This window comes from Anabrus simplex, chromosome 1, assembly GCF_040414725.1.
Source record: "Anabrus simplex isolate iqAnaSimp1 chromosome 1, ASM4041472v1, whole genome shotgun sequence".
Taxonomy (NCBI): Eukaryota; Metazoa; Arthropoda; class Insecta; order Orthoptera; family Tettigoniidae; genus Anabrus; species Anabrus simplex.
Window position 1 is genome coordinate 346,534,580 of NC_090265.1, and position 18,300 is coordinate 346,552,879.

General features: G+C 37.1%; 1 pseudogene; it reads right to left on the bottom strand.

The window, feature by feature from the left end:
- The window catches only part of LOC136866207 (piggyBac transposable element-derived protein 2-like), a 31,502-nt pseudogene that overhangs the window by 1,467 nt on the left and 11,735 nt on the right, over positions 1–18,300 (bottom strand).

Below are 18,300 nucleotides of genomic sequence, written 5' to 3' on the forward strand. Positions count from 1 at the left end.
GGAAATCTGGAAGTGTCATTTTCTTCCCGACATTTAGGGCTTTCCAAATGACCAGGCTGTTGTAAATAGCTATGTCCAACATGTTAGGGAACAATTTTTATACCACTTCACAGTTTTTCTCATATGCATGTGTCATTTGATCTTCTAAATCTGCACCCCCACCCCATTAGTCTGATTTGAAAATTGCTAATTTCTTGATAAGTTCTGTCTTCCATTTATCCACCATTCCCATTAGATTCCAATTAGATGAAACAGGCACTTGTCTTCTATAATTCCATAACACATATGTGATAGGGGGTAGTTGCCTGACTTCCATTTCTCCCCTCCATAAGTTTTTGGTGTTAGCAGATTGCACTAGCCCAACCCTGTTAGTTCAACAATCCCAGTTGCATTAGTTCTTTTATTATGGTGAGCTATAATCAGTTTTGGAGAACTGTAGCGACTATAGCAATTGTCCAGGTATACTGTTCTCCTCTGGTTTAGTAGTAGATCCGTTAGATGTATTACAATTGAACTTGAAAGCCAAGAGACCTGGTCTGTAGTGTCTGTACCTTCCCCCGTGTAAATACTGCTATCGAAAAGAAATCCAGTCCCACTCTCGCATAAATCGAAACTGTTTATTCCAAACATGGCCCTTTTCATCCTTATGTTCTACTTCCACCCCATTTACCCCTCCAACGACATTAAACTCTCATCTGCAGTGACTTTTTAACCAGTCTGATAACTTTCTCTAAACATATTCATGAGGTGTGCAAATACAGGTCGGATCTTATGCAGTTTGTCATCATTTGGTTTGTCATTTATGAACATCATGTTTGTTCCGATTTGACTTTAACTTATAAAATAATTATTCCTTTAATTGCAATTATTTGTTAACCCCTCAGCGTCGCAGCCATTTAAATAGCTTCCTACCCCGCGGCTGGATGAGATTTCAACTACGCGTGACTGAAATATATCGATTCACTTAAAGCGTTACTACAAGTATAAGAGTAGCCCGATTTTCACGAAATTTGGAATTCCTTATGACAGAACTATGTACATGCAGATAATTACATAATTGTTTCACATTTCCTTAGTAATTTAGTTCCGTGTGATAGAGTTCGAAGCACTCTTTGAGACAGGGACTCAAGTCACACTCCTGGAAGCAGTACACTGACGTCTTCTTTTCGCCGTGTTTTGAACGCAGGATACAATGTCTCTGAGGTTTGGATTTCCAACTCTTGGGTGCTAATTTCCTGATAAAATGTCTTTCCTGCAACCTTGGAACTGTATTATCTGATGCGCGCCGACCTTGAATATTTCGTTCCCCTCCCTCCCGAGCGTATTTTGTAAACAAACCTTTCACCAGCTGAACCCAATAAGGTAATTGCTCAATATTTGTCTCTGTGACCTGTGTGAGTATTATTAGAGAATTTAGCAATCAGAATTCACCGTTGAAAACTTCTCTTTGACCTGTATAATTATCTATAGTCTCTTACACGAAATTTCCAAGTACTGTTTCCTCCTCATCGTCACTCTCGTCATTTACCACTGCTACATTATCTATTTCATTATCACTGCTGCTTATACTGTCACTACTACTTCCGACTAAACTTTCATCTGAATTATACAATATTTCAAGCACGTTACTGTCAGTCATACCACGGCCGAGCGCGGCGCGTCACACGGACGGATGAAGCTGCAACGAGACTGAAAGCAACAGTACGAAACTGAATGAGGGGAATAACATTTATGACGAAACAAACCAACTCTATACATATTTCAGATAAAAGGTCGAGACGTCTTTCAAACGAGATATATACCATGAACAACTGGTTCTCGTATCGTATGACAGAAAGCAGCACTTACTGATGCCTACACAGAGTGATCGTGGAGAGTTACGAAAATATTACAAGCTGAGAAATAAAGACAAATATAATAAATAAATCGCACTCCCAATGTACAAATAGAGCAAAGAACATCACACGAAAAGACAAACTTCTCAGATCATCATTTCTTTATTTTATTCTGTGGGAAAGAATGAAGCAAACAGACTTAAAAAAAAAAAGCAAGACTTATTTGACAAATAATTATCCTTGCAAAAACAACTACATTATAACGATTTTTCAATTCTTATTTACAACACTGATAAACCCGAAAATGTCTTCTTGGAAACAAAACAATTTGCATATCAATAACTACAAAACTCTTCGCGCTATAGCCGTAAATGTGAAACCATGTATGGGTCTATACCACGTATAGAGGTCGGCGACTACGGAAGAAAAGAGGGTCTACACCACGTGTAGAGGTCGGCACTGAGGGGTTAAATAAACTTACTATTTCATTAGCTGAAGAAGGTCTCACAGATTGAAATATGTTCTAATATATGTATTTATATATTACTAAGTACTGTATGATGGAAATATAAAACATTCCATTTAAAGGAATAATTATTTTATCATTTGGTGTGTCATCACTGGTAATGTGGAAAAATCAAAGTATTGGAAAAAACCTATTTTCTGACATACATTTCTCAAAGAAAGGTGTAGAAAGCATTTCGTCAGTTGACCAATACATTTCCATTGGTGGTATCTTGACAATACTCATCAGTATAAGTAGTGATTAAAAGCTATCAATGGTATCATCAAAAACATCTACCCATTTACAAATCCTACTTTTCGGAGTTAATTTTTCCTTTGAGACTTCATTTTGCCCTCACTTTTCTCTGATATGAATTTGTTTCTGTAAATGTCAAACTGATTAGTTCAGCATCAAAGAAATGTTTTATCATTTTGATAGGCGTACTGTCAACAATTAGTCCTGCATGTGTTTAAACACCATTAGTGTTCATAATGAGGTTTTTTTTTAAATGTTTGGGCCATTGTCTGCACTCCACACATCTGACTCCTCCCTCGACCCTACGGGAACATATTCATCTCCTTCGCTTTCACCTCTTGAACTAACAGCTTTACCAATATTCAGTATCACTGTCATTGTCTAGTACCTCTTCAACAAAGTCCGTCATCATTTCTGTGCCACTAACACTCGTTAAATGTTGCGAATCACTTGACATGTGTTTACTTGTTGAAGCCATAGTTATGAGTGATCTGATCTAGATATTCAGAGCATATTACTTGTATAATCTCATGTGTTATTTATAGGTCTATATCTTTATTGCAAGATATGCTTTCATAATTCGGTGGTGGTGATTTAGCAAGACGCTAGCCAGCACATCTGAGCCTGTGGAAAATTACTTTTTTTTTTTCCCCCCCCTTTTACAAGCTGCTTTACATCGCACCGACGCAGATAGGTCTTATGGCGACGATGGGATAGGAAAGGGCTAGGAATGGGAAGGAAGTGGCCACGGCCTTAATTAAGGTACAGCCCCAGCATTTGCCTTGTGTGGAAATGGGAAACCACGGAAAACCATATTCAGGGCTGCCGACAGTGGGGTTCAAACGCACAGCCAACTCGCCCGGTGAAAATGATATTGCTGATATTGAACACTATATGGGTTTCTTTCATAACACAAGCGAAAATGTCTGGCCACATAGATTCTACAGTCCAAACACAGATAACCACTGTTGGCATTTTCTTGCAGCTAACTTAAAAAAAAACTTCTGATATGAAACTACAAAATATATATCATCTCAGATATCAATGTAATAAGTCTGTAACTTCATAACTATGTAGAGGAAGATTCACTGTCCCTGTAGTTTTAGTTTCATAAAATGATCACAAAAACGACCAAAGATATGAATTGTTTTCCAATTAAGTGTGAATTGAAATCACAAGTGCTATTTAGCAATGCTCTAGTGCCAGCAGGAGATTTAAAAGGCCAGCGATGAATGGGTTAAGGGTTCAGTCTAGAATGAAATAAGCCCTGTACAACTTTACCAAGTACGTAATTTCCTATGGGGACATTCATACTACTGTCAGAGACATTTCCTCTAAACGCTGTGATATCCTAGAAGAGAGAGATTAAAAAATAGACAGTTTAGTCAGTTATTATGGTGATAATGCCCCAGTGATTTACAGCAAACAATCATTTTGTGTAGCCTACATAATTTGTAAAAACATGCAATCAAATCTTATCAAAGCAAATTGTCACACATTCTAGCTAGCAAAAATACTTGAAAAAAGTTATCTCATCACTGAAGGGTTAGTTTAAAAGTGTTTGATGTCTTATCTTCTTGTGTACAGAGAGCTTAAATCCTACTTACATTTTACAGAAGTAGAATTCTTCACATGTGAGCAAGATGAATGTCATTCTAAGTAGCAGTTACATGCTGGGAAAAATATTAAAACTTTATATTTGGCTAAGGGAGAAGATGAAACAACTTTCTTATATGAAGCTTTGTGAAAGCTCAGGAGGATTGAGTCATTGTGTCGTAGGCTTTGCATGTACATCAATTTGTACAGTCGTTTGTAGAACAGCTAGTTCCATTATATATAACTGCTCTAAAGGCTTGGTAAAATAATTATCAAACTTGGACTTGAGTTGATGGGGAACCATCATGACAAAACAAAATGCTATACCTCGCAACAAACTTCTCTCCATTCTAGCATAGAAGTGAGGCCTTCATTAAGATAAGTTCCAGATCTCAAGTTTTGTAAGGATTTAAACAGAATTTAAATAAAAATGTTTATACAGTTCTAAACATTTTTGTGTGTGGTTTGATAGAATTATTCTCTCAAGAATGAGACGTCATTCTATAGAAGGGTAAAAAAATATACTCACTGTTTGATAGTCCATATCTTCTGAAACATTTGACATGCAAGTACAATTTTTGGCTCAAAGAGAGTTATGTTCAAAATGACCACCAGCAGCTTCTAAACAACACCAATGGTTCCAAACTGCAGACCAAATTATGGCTGTCAGTATATCTGGCGTAATGGTGGCACATGACACTACTATTTTGTCATGTAGCTCATTGATTGTAGCTGGTTTTTGTCGACATACGTCATTCTTGATGGTCCCTCTCAAGTAGAAGTCCAGTGGTGTCACATCAGGAGACCAAAGTAGGTACTCAATAGCACCTCTTTGACCTACCCACCATCTAGGTAGAGTGTCATCCAGGTACAACCTGACATCTCATTGATAGTGAGGCAGGGCTTCATCTTGCTGCAGGTAAAACTATCACTATACAGGATTTGGATGGCAAGCAAAATCTTTGTCTGAAGCATATAAAGATACTCCTGACTACTAGTCGACGAACAAGGGACCAATCAAACCACGCGATGACAGACCATGCCCCACATTAAGTACTGGTAGATTCACTGCCTTCTCGATAACATTGTGCGGATTTACAGGATTTACAGGAGACCAGTAGACACAATTGTGGCGGTTCACAGTACTATTAAGTTTGAATTGTGCTTCATTAGACCTCACAAATGTCCCTGTGAATTCCTCATCCTCACAAACCACGTGCTCAAGCCACATCATTAACAGTTCCATCGGCTTTGAACTTCCCGCTAATGCGAGCTATTGTTCAACGTATTGGTAGCAGTGTTCCAAACTCTTTCTGCCACTGCCGTTAAACCTTGTGAATGTTCTCGTACTTCCAGAACCACTTCAATACAACCTTGCATTCCACAAATGATAATCTTAACTCAGTATTTCATCCTTCAATCTGCGTCGTCCTTATTCACTACGTGTAGCAGTCATGGAATAAATACTTTCCACTTTGCCTCTTTAAGAATGTGTGTTACTCTTGACCGACTCACCCTTTCGCGGTTCACTGTTTTTTGCAGTAATCGGGTGAAATGTTGTAACACTACAGCACTGGATGCTTTACTTGTAACTGTTCGTGATCAGTCGGATCTTGCCTTGTGCGCATCAACAGTTCCGTTGGCTTCAAACTTCTCACTAATACAAGCTATTGTTCAACGTGTTGGTGGCCATGTTCCAAACTCTTTCTGCCACTGCTGTTGAACCTCGTGAATGTTCTCGTACTTCCAGAGCCACTTCAATACAACCATGTATTCCACAAATGATAACCTTAACTCAGCCATTGTTGCTATGCGAAAGTGTAGTTTAGTTTATTGCTTCCACCATCAAGTACAGGAAGTATACACTAGGTATTGTCAGTATTAATAAAAATAATCTATAGACAATATCTCAGCCATAATGCATGAGTCATTAGAGAAAAATTACTGTATTTTAGTTACATTAGGTCAGTTTTTGAAATACCAGATTCTAGATACTCTTCTACACTATATAATGCCTTCTTAAAAATTGTGACAGTACCCTGTTAAATGCACTTTTGTCTAATGTTCGAATTGGTAGTGGAAGCTTATTGCACATCTTAAGCCGTTGATAACAGTGGCTGTTTGTGCTTTTACTAAGCCTGGAGTGAGGAGTATCCACATCATTCTTGTATCTTGTGTCGCGCATGTGGAATATATAAACAAGGAACTGTCATCATTTTTAGGCTCACAAAGGAAGTTTTACAGGAGTCTCTAAATTCTAATCCGGCAATTAGCCTTTTTCTGCCAAATAAATACCTTATTTGATGTAGGACAGTTGCCCCATAACCTGATCCCATACAGCATATGAGGGTGAAAGAAAGCTGTACTGGTAGGCTCACCCCAACATTCGTGCATTTATGGCACAAATTGCCATCGTCACTTACCCACAACAAATTTAACGGTTTCACTACACTTCTGCATGAGTAAGTGTGTTTGTTTCAAAATTATTGAAATACAAACAGTGAGTACATTTTGTGGACCTGTCTGTATTTTAATTGTTTCTTTTTCAGATATAATTCTGTTCCCATATGTTTTCTCTTTCAGGTAGTTTATAAATTTGTTTATTCAAAATTAGTTTTGGTAGACTGAAGAACCTAACAATTATAAATTAACTGAGTTGAAACTTAAAAGAGATGGTTTCAGATATCACAATTCCATACTAGCGCACAAAGTAAATGCTTCTCATATTAACTTATATATCTTCCCCACATTTACTCATCATTATCATCTCATTTCTTTCAATTCTATTTCCAAATCTTGTATTGAATTGCCATTTAGCACTATCCTATCCTTGTTGTTGACCCTGTATGTCACTTAGTGCTTCATTAAACTTGCCTACTTTCTCATCTGGTCCCTCACATTGTGAGTACACCGAGACTATCAGTTCTCATTTTCTCCAAATGCTAAATCTATACGTTTGGTTTGATTTGCTCATTTATGTGCCAAAAAGAAATATGTTGCATGCTATGGTGCTTCTGATGAACAGTCCTACCCCACAGTATGCCCTTCTTTTTTTCACACCTGTTATGAACACGTTATCTCCTTTTTTTTTTTTTTTTTTTTTTTTACCCTGTTATCTCCCCTTACCCAAACATCATTAACTCCTAACAAATCCAGATGCACCCTTTCTGTTGATCCAGCCAGTTCTACTTTCTTTCTTCCATAAGTCCCATTAATATTAATCGGGTAATTAAATGAACCTTTTGAACTCCATTACCCTTAGCATATGCTTCTTGCTCTACTCTGAATTAATGTCTGCACTATGAACAGCTGCAGGAAGTGAACAATACAAAACTAACACAAAGTGTGACCGGTTGGGACAGCAAGAAGTCATCGAAATCTCTTTATTGTATTTTGAAAAACTCACTATGTTAAAAAGGAATTTATTATGTAGTGTAAAATATCTATCTCTTCAGTGTATTTTGCAAAACTCATTTGGACATTTGAGAAACATTTGTTTCAAAAATTTATTAATGGTTTTATCGTTTTGAACTTGTGGAAGAGAAAAATTATTTATAATTGGAACTTTAAAGAACATTGCAAGAATAATGTTCCAAGAAATTTTAGTACTGTACTTAAAATTATTGTGTGTCTGTGGTTGTAAAATAAGTTATTATCAATTTGTGGAATTTTAGGTATTATGTATTTCATTTTGAAGCAGGGTGTGCTTACACATATCGTATTTTTGCTGACGAAATTAGTGTGTCGTAATAGAATGACCTCGAACTTCCTCTGCGAAAATCTGGTAAATTGTAATTGGTCATAATAACAACGATTTTAATTGCTGAATATATATATCGGGAGTAATGCGATTGCCCCATTGGTCTCCTGGTGATCGGACCATTTCCAGCTTCTGGCTACATAGCGAGAGCCAAGCAAGTTTTCCGCGTCTTTGATTTCTGACTAGCCTAGGGAGCAGACGCGCTCTTCGTCTGTCCCGTCATGGGGATACCAGCTCTGGGGTAAGCGCTATTTCTGTTTTTGGAATTTAATTTTAAATGTAAATTTTACTCAGTGCAGTGGAGTTTGCCCTTGGTATCCATATTTGCCAATTTGTTCATCGAAATGATCAACTAGTCATCATTCTAATTTTTTTTTTTGAGTCAGTTCCCTTTTTGTTTGTTTAGGACTATTGTAACTAAAATGTAAATTTAGCACTCCCTTTTCTTGGTTTCAGCTTTTGTAATTAACATGTAAATTTAAATTTCCTCCGGGGTTGCCTCCCTTAGATCTGCATCCCTCGATGTATGCTAATTTATCCTCTGTTCCATACTAGAAGTGTTTTTGGTATGGGAGCAAGTTAACTTAACCCCTGCATAGAGTTTTTTTTTTCTTTACTCGATAATGTACTACACAAACTTGTAAACCATATAATATTCTCTCTATTTTACTTACTTCAATGTAAATTTAAATTGCCATCGTTTGTAACTGTTTTTATATTTCTCTTCAAAGTCATTGGTATGAACCTCATGTTTCCTAACGCATTGATTTCTTTAATTTTCATTTACTGTTTAACTTGTTTGTTTTGTTGTCGTTTTATTTTGTAACTTTTCTTCTATTTGTTAATTCATTAATTTTAGAGTTTAAGGTAATTATCGTGTACCTCTCTTTTAACACAACGAGATATGTTCACATGGAACTCATAGGGTTTCCACGCCACTTCCACTTCCTTTCTATAGTTGTCATGTTGGTTAACCTGATCATTTTTAAAAAAATGCAGTTTCTTGTCTATGAACCTTGTGCGCATTTTATTTTCTTTGAAGGTGTTTAATATTCACTCATTTTTAAAGTTTATTATTATAATTATTCTTGTTTATCATGTGTTGTGTGACCGGCATAGGTTACACAAAGCATAATTATGTTACATGTTATATACTTACAGTTAAAACACAAAATACATTAATCCTTGTAGTTTTTCACTGTGTGGTACTTTTCAAAACAGTTTTCTGGTTGGAGACCGGGTTTTCTCAAACACGTTTTGCAGTACACAAGTATGAAGGATGAGTTTTCCACCTAATCAATACTTTATTTTACAGAATGTTTAGAATTATTTACAACCCTTTCAGTCCTGAATTTTCTTTTAAATAAAATACAAATATTTGATTTGATTTTTTAATTCAGGAGAGTGCTCTGATCATATTTTGTTCAAAATTTTTTTTTGATGTGACCTACAGTTTCAGAGATAATTCATGTGCACAATTGTGTACATCGGGACTCAAGCATCATAAAACATCATATGAAACTTGCACAGCATAAGTCAAATGAGTCAAATATTAGCTAGCTCTTGAACATAACTACAATGAACAATAGGCAGAAACTAGGAAACAACGTTTGAACACACATTTACAGTTTTGTGTGGAACTGCAGGAAACAGTTTCTGTCCTTTTGGAGACAGAGATGCACTGAATTTTTGAACGGCCCGTGCATTTTGGAAATTTGCAGCGACTTGGAGCTCCATCATAATGCAGAGGTAAATGATCAATGGAATCATATTGTATTTCCTGAGCAGGGCGTAATTCTCCTCTTCTTGGTACAACTTGCAAGTTTGAAACAGCTCCATCTTCAGAACGGCGTCCCCTCTTTCTTCCAGAAACCTTTTTCTGACGAAGTATCAGTCCATCTGCTACCCTGATACAAAAGGAAAGAAGGTCCAGTTGCTGTCTCTTTGGAATTCCCAAGTTTTCTGCATCTCGTCTATATTCAAGCTAACTTTGAACGGTCGCAAAATCAACCGCATGAAAAATCATACGCAAAGTCCATTTGCGGGATCTGATAAAAATCCTATAGTAGCTTATTAGCTGATCAAATAGACCAACTCCTCCCATGCCATGATTATATCTTCTCACTATTTCAGGCCTTTCCACTGTGACATATTTATTGTTCTTTTTGTCCTATCGTAGAACTTCATCTACAGTACCTTTGCCAATAAACTTTGAACACACCGGGCGAGTTGGCCGTGCGCGTAGAGGCACGCGGCTGTGAGCTTGCATCCGGGAGATAGTAGGTTCGAATCCCACTATCGGCAGCCCTGAAAATGGTTTTCCGTGGTTTCCCATTTTTACACCAGGCAAATGCTGGGGCTGTACCTTAATTAATGCCACGGCCGCTTCCTTCCAACTCCTAGGCCTTTCCTGTCCCATCGTCGCCATAAGACCTATCTGTGTCGGTGCGACGTAAAGCCACTAGCAAAAACTTTGAACACAGTACGACTGGCCTATTGTCTACCCATTTACACTTTGTAAGATCATCAGCACTAGCAATTTCTTCACAAAAACCTCTGGTATGTTTCATTATAGTTTTATTATCTGAAAATGCGATGCTTCTTCCAAACCTGTTTTGCCGGACAGTTCCTGCCGCATAGATACCCATTGATCTCAAAGCTTGAAAAAGGTGGTACGATGAAAAATAGTTGTCAAAGTATAATTTGTGACCTTTTTCATTTGACAATTGTTTCAATAGTTCCAAAACCACAGCAAGGCCTAATCCAAACTTTTTACAGGAAGTGGCATTTTGTTCCGTTGTGGCTCCTTGATACAAAATAAAATCATGAACAAGTCCACTTTTTCCACACAACACGAACATCTTTATTCCCCATGGGTTGGGGTTTCCCTTCACATATTGCTTTGCAGAAAACTTCCCCGTGAAATGAATCATGCCTTCATCAACGCAAACATTTTCTTCAATCTGAAGTTTATTGCACCGATTAAGAATGGCTGTGTAAATTGGCCTCACTTTGTAAAACTTGTCCTTATTGTCTAATGGAATTTCAAAATTATTTACCAAATGTAAATTGGTTCGCAGTTCAAAGTAACGGTCTCGTGTCATATTTTCTAAAAATGCATTTACTTTGAAGGTTGGATCCCAATACATGCGTATTCTAGGGAATTTCAGACTGCCAGACAATATGTGTAAATCAAATAAAATTTCTATTTCATCAGCTGTTGTCTGTTTGAAGTATTATTTTCCTTGATGCAATGCATACATGTTGGTATTCATTGCCATGCAACTAAATAGATCTTCAGGTACATATCCCTTGAAGTAATGTATTGGTGACAACAATTCATGTTCTTCAAAACTGGGGGCCTCGTATGGTTGTACAACCCAAAGACTTTTGTTTCCACCTGATTGATTCTTTAGGTGTCAACAAAATTCTGGCATCAGCGTCACATGATTTGGTGTGGTTTCCACTGCCTAAAACGTTTTCAGATTCCTCCAGAGATTCATCATCCTGTGCATCTTTGGGGATTGTGTCAGCAGATACTTCTCTACTCACTTTGTCAGCTCCAACATGTTTTATTTTTGGGTCATCTTGTCTGAATGGTATATTATCATCCTCAACTTCATCTCCAGATAGGCCTAAATCACAATCAGAGTCCTCACCATTTTTCAATATATCTAAATAGAGTTCCAGTCTTTCTCCATGGTAAGATATTTTTCTCTTCGTACAGGACTATGTTTACTTGTAGTAGGATTGTCCATATTTGTAGGCCAACTGCACAAAAACTGAATAAGGAACATATAGAAAGATCAAATGTGACCAACAGCCATTGATATTTCTGAAATAAAAAGAAAGACAACACTGAAAACTAGTACAACATCGCACAAAAACGAAAGCATTAGGAGGGTATGTTCACTGCTTATTTACATCACTACAGTCCGATACTTACTGAATAAAATGAAGTAATAAAGAATCTAATTATATTCTTAAAACACTACTTAAGTATCCAAGGAAACACGATATCACTTTACAATGGCAGTAAACAAACAAAAATCTTCGGAATTACAACACAGAGCAGAAGCAGCAATGGCCATAGAAAACCAGACACCTCTAATGACAATAAATACTACGCAGTACAGAAACAAGTCGCTGGAATGCAAAAGCAATTTCCGTATTAATAAAATACAAGTACCTAAACATGTAAAAACTGTCAGGATGCTCATACCATTGCTTATAAGCGAACTATAGAAGTAGAAACTTAATGTACACAATTGTGACCAACAGGTCTGTAAATAGGTCATCATCAGCTGTTGGTGAACCTGCTTAAAGCAATTGTACATAATAAAACATTACTAAAAACTAATTAAACAAGAATGCCTTATTCTAATATAATACTAATGTTAAGATGTATACATATGGTACAATTATAGGGCTTTGACTTGTTGGAGTCCCATTCAAATATCTATGCTGTTGCCAACGTTACGTCAAACAAGATATATACATATGGTACAATGAAGGGCTTTGGCATGCTGGAGTCCCATGAATGCCACATATTCCAAAAAATGTGTAGCAGAGGTTAAAAATAGGGTAGAGTTCTTAGAGAATAAAGGGTCACTGAGGTTTTGGTGTCAAGTTCAAATATCTATGCAGTATGCCAGCATTATGTTCAGTTGTTGTATAGAAAGAATCAAGGTGTATTGTTGGGCTGCAATTTTGTGGGGAACGTTGCGTTCAGTAGATTGAGGTTCTGTAGCTTGTTTAATAGGTACTATGTTCATTCTAAGTCTATGTTGTTGCTGATACATGCTAGTAAAGAAAGTAGGTTGATAGAGCTCCCTTCTTCATACTTGTATTTATGCTCAGGTAAATTCAAAAATCTGAGAAAGAAAAAGGAAGTAGGAATTAGAATAACTGATAGAGAGTTTGTGTGCTATAGAGTGTGCTGCACACTGTTGCGTGTACGTCATGTGGCTGTCGTAGTGTTCAGATTGAGAGGTGGTGGAGAGGGGGAAGCAGCCTCTGGAGGGGGTGGGGTGGAGTGGGGTGTGTCTTTTGGGTTGTGTGTGGGTTTGTGTCTGTTGATTCTTTTTAAATATGGCTTTTAGAATGGGAATGGCTGTGTTGAAGAGAATGTTTTATCTGTGATTTCATTTAAGTTGAGGTTGGGATTAGCGTATTGGTCCATATTGATATAAAAATCTTCCATTATATTAACCAGTAGGCCTGTGGGGTTCCTATTTAAAATTTCCATGTCATTCTCGATATTAGTGAACTTATGCTTGTGTTCCTCGACATATTGCCCTATGGATGAAAAGCGATTATATTTAGTGGCATTGATATGTTCGTTGTTGCAAATAGAAAAACATCTGCCGGTGCGCCCGATGTAGCTGGCTTCACAGCCGTTGCATTTTATGTAGTATACTCCTGAGTGGCTGTATTTGTTGTTTTCATTGACAGATCTAGTGTTATGTAAAATGGAAGCATTATCACGTGTGGTTCTGTAAGCTATTCTTAGATTGTATATTTTGAAAATATTAGTTATGGGGTGGATGTGGGTGTTGTTAAAGGTGAAAACTCCGTAGTCTTTCTTAGGTTTGTTGTTTCTACTTAATTTGGATTTCGGTTAATGTTTTATTTTATGAATGATATTGTTTATCATGTTTCTGTTGTATCCATTATGCTCCGCTATTTCGTTAATTAGGTTTAGTTCTTTATTTAATCCTTCCTGGGACAGGGGTATGTTGAAAGCTCTGTATATCATACTGTAGTATGCCGCCTTTTTGTGTGCATTAGGGTGAGTGGAATCTACTTTTATAGTATTGGAGGTTTGTGTAGGTTTTGTATGTCAAGTGGTCTTCAGTTTTAGTGACGGATAAATCAAGATAATTCAGAGTGTGATCTTTCTCAGTTTCCATCGTAAATTTTATATGTGAACCTACACCCTATTTTGTTTAGCTGTTCAAGTATGTTGTTTTCATTTGTAAACCTGTAGTCTATAACAGCGAAGATATCATCTACAAATCTGCACCAGAATGATATATTGTTAATTTTTTAAATTTCTGAGTGTTCTAAGTGGTTTATGTAGATCTCGGTTAATATTCCTGAATCTGGTGAACCCATGGGAAGGCCTTGTTGTTTGTAGATAGTGTCGTGGAATCTAAAGTAATTATTGTTGAGGGCAAATTCAAGTAAATTAATGAATTCATCTATTTCAAGGACACTTAGATTACTGTGATTTCTTAAATTTGATTCTATTAGTCTTATTGTTTTCTTGAAGTCAATTGAGTGAATAAGTGAGTTTAATTTTAAGTTTGTGTGGCTATTTCCAGCCGAGTGCAGCCCTTGTAAGGCAGACCCTCCGATGAGGGTGGGCGGCATCTGCCATGTGTAAGTAACTGCGTGTTATTGTGGTGGAGGATAGTGTTAAGTGTGGTGTGTGAGTTGCAGTGATGTTGGGGACAGCACAAACACCCAGCCCCCGGGCCATTGGAATTAACCAATGAAGGTTAAAATCCCCGACCCGGCCGGGAATCGATCCCGGGACCCTCTGAACCGAAGGCCACTATGGTGCCCATTCAGCCAACGATTCGGATAATAAGTGAGTTAGTTTGTGTTAAAATGGCAAGTGGCAGTGATGTTCGGAGGTGAAAATGTGTGAACAATCCCAACTGTTTCTGTTATATATGTCCAGTTTACAATTAAAGGCCTGATGTGAAATATTACACCATTTATAAAAAGCCTGTACTTGGCATATTTTAACATGAAGTTAGGTGATCGGGACAAAAATTTCACACCCCATATTGTGTGTAAAACGTGTGTAGAAAACCTGCGGTATTGGTACAGTGGGTTGTTGTCATCAGTGCCATTCGGAATCCCAATGGCTTGGCGGAAACAAAGAATCAGTATGTGAAGTGTCCGGGTTCAATACGAAAAAAGAAAAACACATTGTGTATCCCTGCCTTCCATCTGCCATAACCCCTGTACCACATGGACCCGATATTCCTGTCCCAAAACCACAAATACAGTTACCAGAAAGTGTGTCTTCGTCATCTTCAAGTGTAGAGGATGGTGATGATGATACCGTTGTACCAGATGTTGAGGATAAAACTCCATGTCTTTACAATCAGTGTGACTTAAATGATTTGGTGTGTGACCTAGGCCTTACTAAAGAAAAGACTGAACTTTTATCATCAAGATTAAAAGAGAGAATTTTTTTACTCCCTGGGACAAATTTATATTGTTACAGAAATCGGGAAGAAGAATTCTGGCAGTTTTTTGTTCACAAAGACGAACTTGTGTTTTGCTGTGATATCCATGGCTTGATTCGTCGCCTTGGAACTATTTAGCAAGCAAAGGACTGGCGTCTATTTATTGATACCAGTAAAAGAAGTCTCAAAGGTGTTCTTCTACACAATGGAAATAAACTTGCTTCAGTGACAGTCCCCCATTCAACATCTTTTCGTGAAAACTATCACAATTTATCTATGGTGTTGCAGCCTGCCTATGTGAATCCCAGAGCACACTTACGCTGTATATAGCATCTGGTACGAGTCCCAGCTCAGGGTTATGAGTGAGGACCTCAACGGTATTTTCAGCAGAGAAGGTGGGCTTCGGTAAGGTGTAGGTGGTAGAGAAGGAAGCCCAGTACTCAGGATTAATGGAGTACAATGTATCTGAATCAAGTTAGGGCAGATATCAAATTGACTCTCGAATATCTGAACCCATAGTGGGCGACTCAGAGGCAGCATCTGATCTCCATGTTAGAAGCAGCTATTGATTTGTGTTCTAGATCTTACCAATCCAGTTCTATTTTCTGGTGGTATCTCTGAGACTCACCCCACAAACTATAATCTTCACACAAACTAACATGATGGGAAAACGCAAGTTGGATGGTACTACCCCAGCCGGTTCAATCCGTATCGATAATAAGTCAAATTCTGGCCTAAGTAGGGCATTGTACTCTGGAGATTCTGCACAATCATGTTGAATCAGGTGGAGAATCCCTCATCCTGCAAGTTGCGAATGATGAAGAAGTATTTCTTTGGCACCTTTAATGTAAAAACCTTCCTTAGAGCTGGCAAACAAATGGAACTTGTTAAAGTATTGGATGAGTACCAAAGGAAACTTCTAGCAGTCCAAAAATCCAAATTCACTTCGGAAGAGGTGTCCATGATGGGCAACTACAGAATATTGAAGGGCCTACCAGCCATCAGGGAGAAAAAGTCAGATAATCAGAGGAAGTCCCTGACCACCTTGCGAACAGCCTTCTTTATTCAAAAGTCTATGAGAGATGCCATTATTGATTTCAGATCTTCATCCCTGAGACTATAGATTCTAATCCCAAAATGCAAAAACAAATCTTACATAATCCTCAATGGCCTTGCTCCAATCAATGAGGATAACAAAAAGAATCTGGAAAAAGTCAAAGAATTTTGGTCCCTACTGTGACCTTTCATGGGGCGCTAACTCAGAGTTCGAACTGGTGTCAACTGAGATTATGAAATTCCACTCATGGGCATGCAAGTTCTGTGAGTACCGGTCACAGTTTACACCACTTAATTATTGAGCTATTATCGACGTCTAAAATATATATCTTACAACTAACTGAACTATTCTAAATCTTAGTTTATAAATAAGAATACCGAGAATTATTATCTTTTGGAAGGATATTCCATTTATTAAAATAATCTTTCTAACTAATTATTAATAGACAAGTTAATTGGAATAGCAACATGACTGGATGACAAGCAAAATTGAAAGAAATCTAACTAACAACTTCAGTATTCCGACAGCCTGCAATCAACGTCGTGATATCTCTATTAACAGCATGACCGTAAATAATTTTAAGATAAATCATGGCTCATCTCAAAATAATATAAATCAGGTTGTAAAACAGAAGACTGCATACCCTGGAATCCTGTGATTGCTGCATCTAGATGAATAAATGTATAAGTATCAACATCATTAAGAAATAATAAAAATTTAGAATTACAATGATTCCACAGCATCTGGCATCATCCATGGCTCCTGTAATATCTACATTCCTAGTACAAAATGCCAATTCTATGTGCTACTGGAAACAACTACTCAGCAGGAAATTTACTGAACTATGCATTACATTAGATGACACTAAGATACTTCCAATCACAACACAATTCACACTTCAAAATGGTGTCATTTGGTATCAAAGATTCTAGTAAACTGATTACACATACGCAGGAAATTCGCTTAAAAATCACATCACGGATTATCGCAATTAACGATTATCCATACGAGCCATATCAATATTCTTCGAGGAAATCTAATTTGAATATCAACCATCAACTTAAAAATGATTGCCTATTATTCTCAATATCATTAAATCATATGCATGATGAACATCAAATCCTATTTCTTTCAACCTTATATCATCGGAATTCACGAAGATTGCATTACCTTATCTAATGCTCAATTCTCAATGAACTATTACATCACAAACATTACACATTATTCTTTCACTTCATGGACGACCCTATTTCCAATATTCATCCATCACATATGCATCATGCTCATTCCTAATCCACCTCCTAAAATATACAAGCACATATCACCAAAGACTATCTCATTCTTCAAACACGTATGAAAATCGCCACATCAACGCGGTAAATATGACTATCATTGTCGCGAAGATCTACGTATATAACGTGGTATTATCATACAGGAAGAATTCAACCTCGACACACATTAATTACTTTATGGTTATTCCAAATAAAAGTATACTTATGCAATAATTGGTACGTTAAGTTTCAATTTACGATGACTATATTTCATGAAATATGACCGACACCTTCCGATAAAATTCCTGCATAACACTTGAATATATACTCGAAGTTAAATGAGTAACACGTGGAAAAATCACGATTCCAACTAAGCCATTCTTAAAAGAAATTCACCACACTCCACTACTGTCATGGACTTATTTAATGACGATCCTACTGTATAACTCAAGTTGTTATATCAAATATGTCACATTCTGACACCATGAAATAATCTACTCTACTTTAAAAAAAAAGCAGCTACTTAACAGAATAAAGGAAAGACACTCATCTGGGTATTTATCATGCTGATGGAATCGCAAAAACAGCATCTCCACCTCAGCTGTTATATTTTATGATTTGGTTTCCTTCCAACATTATTCCAGACCCTCCAACACACCATCCAGGATTTAGGCCTGCATGATCTTGTTATTTGACATCTTACAATGACAATCCATTACATAGGTCAGCTTCATGGTCCCTCAAACTTGTACAATAAATATCAGTACAATGTTGCACACTATAAATAAATCCACTAGCATTTTCAATTGACACTCG